The sequence below is a fragment of the Mauremys reevesii genome, linkage group 16 (assembly GCF_016161935.1).
Source record: "Mauremys reevesii isolate NIE-2019 linkage group 16, ASM1616193v1, whole genome shotgun sequence".
Taxonomy (NCBI): Eukaryota; Metazoa; Chordata; order Testudines; family Geoemydidae; genus Mauremys; species Mauremys reevesii.
The window spans coordinates 9,301,989-9,308,394 of record NC_052638.1 but is presented as its reverse complement, the minus strand read 5'-3'; the positions used below and the strand labels follow the sequence as shown (position 1 = coordinate 9,308,394).

Sequence of the window (6,406 nt, the reverse complement as noted above, 5' to 3'; positions counted from 1 at the left end):
GTCTAGCCCCAAAGTCCCTGTACAATTTTCTTTCAGCCTCTATGCACCAATCCAGCCATTGTAACAGAATCTAACTTGCCCAGTTCAGGTGTAGCTGTGTTGGTCCCAGGAGAAGACACAGACAAGATTCTGAGGTAATCTCTTTTACTGGACCAAGTTCCAATGGTGGAAGAGACAAGCTTTTGAGCTTCTTGTGACCTGAGGAGCTCTGTGGAGCTTGAAAGCCAGGAAACCTGGTTCAGTAAGAGATTACCTGCCTCACCCACCTTGTCTGTGTTTTACGAGTGTCAGTCACCATGGTACTGGTAGCAGAGCTCACAGCTCCCAGCCCAGGCATTGTGTGAGCCTGGCAGCCGGACACGCAGATGTTATGTGACTCATTGCCACCATCCATTGGTGAAGAGGGGAAAGAGCAGCCAACAGCTGCTCCACCAGCTGTTTACCCAGAACACCATAGACAGAAACTGCTCAGAGAAGGAACTCTGCCGCCCTCTGTCAGCAAACAGGGGACGTACAGCTTGAGAACTCATTGCCCAAGCTTTCTACCTGAAACCCTCCATGACATTTTGGGTCCTCACCAGGACTGTACACGAGCCCCAAGTTGGTCAGATAATGGACTGAACGGAGAGAACAAGACTGAGGGGAACAAGGCTCCTACCTGGTGGCAAGAACTCCGCTCAGGGGTCCTCTCACCCTCTCCACAGAGGGCTTTGCCAAGAGGGGGCACGGAGGAGACTTCCCAGCAAGAGGCGGCATTGAGGGGGATCTTGGCTGAAGCTGCAGTGGAGGGAAGTGAACTCTGATGAGGGGCCCCGACACAGCACCCGTACAGCTGAGATCACTGTAGTGGGGATAGGTGGGGGAGGGGCTCACAAGAATTGACAAGACCCTTCCCTGAGGGAATCCTGGAAGCTGGAAGTTTCTGCTTTGGTTCTCCCCAAAAACTGAACTTCCTTGAAATCGCTCTCCAGTCTCCAAGGTGCCACAAGTGCTTCTGTTCTCTCCAGGGAAGTTCTCACGTGCAAGGGCCATGCAGCCGAGATCACAGCTTGACCAGCCACTGAAGACTCCTTAAGGCAGCTTGGTGGGTCACTGCTCTTCCCAGCAGCGACTCCAGCTATTGTAAAGAAGCCCTTCTTACTGCAGAGCTGTCATCCTGAGCCTGCAGGCAGACACAGCTCAGAGATGTGAACTGCTCAGTGCATCTTAACAGAAGTTTTAATTCTGCACCAAATTGAGAATGTCTACATTAACTATTTCATTGCTGAGCATTTTAACAGCCAGTGTTTTTATCTTACAAGTGGGAACAAGTGAGAAAATTCCCCAATTTTCATTTGCATTTTTAGTACTCAACTGTGCTGGACAATCACAATTAAAAAATTGAGAAACAGCATAAAAACAGTAAAATGCAACAGCACAAGGGATACTGTACTGATCTTATTAATCATTAACATAATTAAAGCCATCCCCTGTTAAAACAGCCATAGCTACTGCAAGCTCCTCAGCTTGCAGCATTTCAAAGCTCACTCCCATTTCCCCATCAAGACATTTCACACAGAACATTGCTTGTTTGAAAAAGTTGCCTTTTTGTCAGAGTGTCCACTTAAAAATGTGTCAAACAGAAAGAACAAAAACAGTTTTCCGCAGAGTTTTTTGTGTGGAAAAATTCCCAGCATCACCAGTGACTGCCTGGTGGGCCAGGGTGACTTCGACCACCACAGGATTTATTTGGGGGGAGGGGGGTCAGGGGAAAGAGAGTGGCACGGAAGCCAGAGAACGGAGCAATTCTTTTAGACAGGACTGCAGTAGTATTTAATCATCATCACCCCTCCCCCCCACACTTATTGTCCCATTTTCCCATCAGGTCACCAAGCTTCCCCAAAGTCAGTATGTTCTTTTCCAAGGGGTGACTTGGCCAGACACTGATCTGATGCTGTCTTTAGTACAGCTCCTGCCACTCTGCTAATACCGTCTGTAGCCCTTCAGCACAGTTTTTGCTTCCAGCAGTGGTGTGAGCGGGGTCTGACATAGGACCCAGCACCAGCAGCCTCTGAGAACCATGCCCTACTTCTCATGTTCGGGGTAGTCTACTGTCTACAGCTGCTGGGGATGTTGGTGGGGTTTTTGCTGCCTTGCACTCATACGATGCTCACTAGGTCACATCCAGCCAACTCTCCACAGGGGTCCTGCTGCAATATTCCCTTGTTTATAGCTTTCCCATTGGCTGTAAGGAAAGAAAAATCTGGGCAGGAACACAATGGGGAATTGGTGACACAGCAACAACTAGGAGAAGAACGGGTAGAGGCTGCCTCTGAACCTTTATGGGAACAGGCAGAGAACATTACTGAGCAGGCAGGACAAATGGCAGTGGGATTTGGACATGATCTAACCTACCTCCCACCATGATACCCTGCCCCTAGATAAGTGCCTGACTCAACCTCCCTCTCCACCTCCATAGCACCTGCAGTCATGTGATCCTGGCTGACTGCCCCATCCAGTCCCCTAGTCAGACTTTGCCACCGTTCCCAGCTGCAGGTCATTCTGACAGCAGCTCATCCCTTGGTTAACACAAACACCCCCCATGTGCATTGGGCTGAGAGGAGTGTCCATGCTTCTGTCTGACCTGTGATCAGCGAGGCTGTGGGTGAAATCCCAGCACTATGGGAGTCAATGGCAACGTCCCACTGAGTTCAGTGGGGCTAGAACTTTACCCTGTGCTCCTTCCCCATCACAGCTGGGCACATTCACCCAGCTTTCCTCTGAGTGGGTCTGAGGGGCAGGGCTGGGTTTGACTGCAGTAGGGTCTGATGGGGGTGACAGAGACCCAGGGGAAATGCCACCCCTCTGCATTACAGTGCAGGGCACAACTCAGCTTGTGTGTGAACAGTGAGGAGCTAAACCCTGCTCTCAGGGGCGGCTCTACAAAGTAGGCTGCCCCAAGCAGCGCGGAGCGCTGCGCCGCCCTTCCCCAGTCCCGCGGCGGGTCCCCTCTTCCCGCGGCTCCGGCTTCCTGGGGAGGGCGGCATTTGCTCGATGGAGCTCCGCCGGCATGCCTGCGGTTCAGGTCCACCGAGCCCGGACGAGCGGACCTGCGCAGTCATGCCTGCGGGAGCTCAACCGAACCGCGGGAAGACGGGACCCGCCGCAGGCATGACCGCGGCAGGTCCGCTTGTCCGGGCTCCGTGGACCTGCCGCAGGCATGCCGGCATGCGGAGCTCCACCGAGCCAAATGACGCCTCCCAGGATGCCGCCCTGGCGGCGCGCCGCTGGTGCCTAGAGCCGCCCCTGCCTGCTCTGCAAGTTTACCTGGGGCACAGGGCTTGGCCCAGCTCTCTGCACCATGGGGCATTTGACCTGGTGGGGAGCTTGTCAATATCCCTTTACTACAGGTGTTTTTAGAAGACTCCTTCCTACAGTATCTGAATCAGACTTTGCTTCTTTGTTACCACCTGGAACTGATTAGAAACAGCCAGGGAGCAGGGCAGAAGGGGAGACAACCAGAGACCAGCAAGGGAAAGAGGGAAGGGAAAGTATAACAGGGGGGCACCCACCTCTCATGAGCACCCCCTGGTCAAGTGTGTCTGCAGGTTTCAAATAGCATCAGGCCAGACCCCAAGGAAGTCCTCCCTCCCTGGAGGGAATCATTTTAACCCACTGGGTCTCTTCTGGCCCCAGCTAGGCCTCTTAGCAGTTCTGTTCCTCTTCTGGGGGGGAAGGGGTGTCAATCACAGTTTAATTGCAAGCCTCATTCCCCAGTGGTCTATGGGAAGGGAGGGGACCCAGGCCCACCTACTACTCCAGGTCCCACCCCTGGGTTCCTAACAACAGCAGCCACACACCACAGAAACTTTCCTGGGCCACTTCTCCACAGCCCCAGCCTTCACCAGTACTTCACCCTTACCTCAGGGATCTTCTAGGTTCAGACCCAGTAGCTAGCCAGCAGCTCTTCCTCACTGCCAGCCAGCACTGAGTTGTCTATAGTGCAGCCATTCCCTTTGGCCAGTCAAGATCCCCTCTACACTCCTCTAACTGTAGCAAGAAACAGACTGACACTGCAGCTGAAACTCCTTTTATATGGCCCTCCTGAGCACTGATTGGCTGCTTACTGCAGCCATTCCCTGATTGGTCACACCCTGTATGGTCTCTCTAGGCTGCTCAGAAGACTTAGCTCCGCTGCTCCTTTCCTGGGATGGATGTGGCAGGACCCTGAGGCCTGCAGCAGGGGGCCTCTGGGCCCAGTCCGCCCCATTGCAGGAAGTAAATGGAGAGAAAAGATAGCAAAGACAGCAGAAAAAAGAAAAACACAAAAGACAAGAAAAGATCTGATGGAAATAGCCCCAAAAAAGGGGGTTGGAAGAGGAAATAGAATAAATACAGGGAGAGAAACCAAGGGAAACAAGTTGGGAGAGCTGTGATGATTGCAAGGGGTGGGTGAGGGTGACGCACTGCTCATGGAGGGAAGGTCCCATGTGCAGGGAGATGGGGAAGGGTCATGTGTATGGGGGAGGGGAGAACAGCTTTTTTTTAAGGAAGCACAGAGGCAATGATGAAAGGTGACAGATTTCACTTTCTATTGTTTTTTATTGTCTGTTTCTAAGTGGCTCTAAGGCCTGGTCCCTGCTCGATGCCCCAGAGGAAGGCGAAAAACATCCAGGCAGGGCTGGCTCTGGCTTTTTTGCCACCCCAAGCAAAAAAAAAAAAGAAGTGTGTGTGTGTGGGGGGGGGAGGAGCAGAGCAGCAAAGCAGGAGGGGAAAAAACCAACCAAACAAAAAAACCTGTGCCACGGCCGGAGCAGTGGAGGGGAGGGACCTGCAGCGCAGCTGGAGTGCCAAAGCAGGGAAAGAAAACAAAACAAAACAAAAAAACCTGGGGCATGGCCGGAGCGGCAAAGCAGGAGGGGGGAAAAAAAAACAAAACAAAAGAAAAACCTGTGGCGGGGCTGGAGCAGCAAAGCGGGGGTAGGGAGGAGGGACCTGCAGCACAGCCGGAGTGGCAAAGCAGGGAAAGAAAACAAAACAAAAAACCTGGGGCATGGCCGGAGCGGCAAATCAGGGGGGAAAAACAACAAAAAAAAACCCTGCCGGGCAGCCGGAGCCAAGGTGCAGGGGGACTCCCTGTGCTGCACCCAGTCTAGCGGGGAGGAAGGGGAGGGAGCCGGGGGGCAGCCAGGGCTTCAGCAGGGCGCTTGTCCCGCGGTCCCGATCACTGTGCCGCCTGCCGGGAGGGCTCCACTCCACTCCAGTCGGCGGAGAGGGAAGAACAGGGGCTGCCCTGCCCAGTTTGCTGCAGGGCGCTCCCCTCCTCCGCACTGCCTCCCCCTACAGGGCGGCCGGAGCGGCAAACCAAAAAAACCCAAAAACCAAAAAAAAATGGCCGTGCTGCCCTAGGATTGGGCGGAATGCTGCCCCATAGAATATTCCGCCCCAAGCACCAGCTTGCTCAGCTGGTGCCTGGAGCCGGCCCTGCCTCCAGGGTCTCTGGCCAATCTGCCCTGGAGGAAAATTCCTTCCTGACCCCAACCATGGTGATCAGTTTGGCCCTGTGCATGCGAGCAAGGACCAGGATGGGAAAGGACCCACTGGTCGCTATGGTTACACACCTGCCCCAGTCACACCCTGAGATACAGTCTGTGTCCCACTATTTGCCAGTCTCCAGTGCTTTCCTCTGAGAAGGTACAACTCACGTCCTTGCTTCCATCCTGGCAGACAGAACCAGCTGCTCTCCTTCCCCCAGCAGGTGAACAGATCCAAATTTGAATCCCCCAACAGCCCTGTCAAGGTGAATGCTATTTCTTCACCAGTTCTGCCAGCAGCAGCATCGTTTCCCTACTGGCTGCTCTGACCAGCTGCACTGCTTTATCCTTGGTGGGTCCAACAGGCTCTTTCTCCATAGACAGGTATCAATCAGCCCCTTCATTAACACACAGACACAACCAGATAGTGCTGACCTGTGACAGTCACAACCAGCTCCACTGATCAGTCTGGCCAGACACAACCTCTTACATAGGGTGACCAGGCAGCAAGTGTGAAAAATCGAGATGGGGGTGGAGGGCAATAGGAGCCTCTATAAGAAAAAGACCCCAAAATCGTGACTGTCCTTATAAAATCGGGACATCTGGTCACCCTAATAGCAGATGAAATTCAATGTTGGCAAATGCAAAGTAATGCACATTGGAAAATATAATCCCAACTCTAAATACAAAATGATGGGGTCTAAATTAGCTGTTACCACTCAAGAAAGAGATCGTGGAGTCATTGTGGATAGTTCTCTGAAAACATCCATTCAGTGTGCAGCAGCAATCCAAAAAGCTAACAGAATATTGGGAATTATTAAGAAAGGGATAGATAATAAGACAGAAAATATCATATTGCCTCACTCTAAATGTGGATGGTCTGTCCACATCTT

The 6,406-nt window shown here is 52.8% G+C and overlaps 1 long non-coding RNA gene across 2 annotated transcripts; it reads right to left on the bottom strand.

Annotated features, from left to right (window-relative positions):
• Window positions 1-1,200: 1,200 nt before the first annotated feature.
• On the bottom strand, window positions 1,201-4,069 carry LOC120384406. 2 transcript variants are annotated; one of them, XR_005588862.1, is made up of 2 exons: window positions 3,902-4,069; window positions 1,201-2,242 (listed from the first exon to the last, which is right to left on the bottom strand). It is a non-coding gene; the product is annotated as an uncharacterized LOC120384406 (long non-coding RNA). The 2 variants fall into 2 exon arrangements; XR_005588863.1 differs by lacking the exon at window positions 3,902-4,069 and adding an exon at window positions 3,552-3,841.
• Window positions 4,070-6,406: the final 2,337 nt, after the last annotated feature.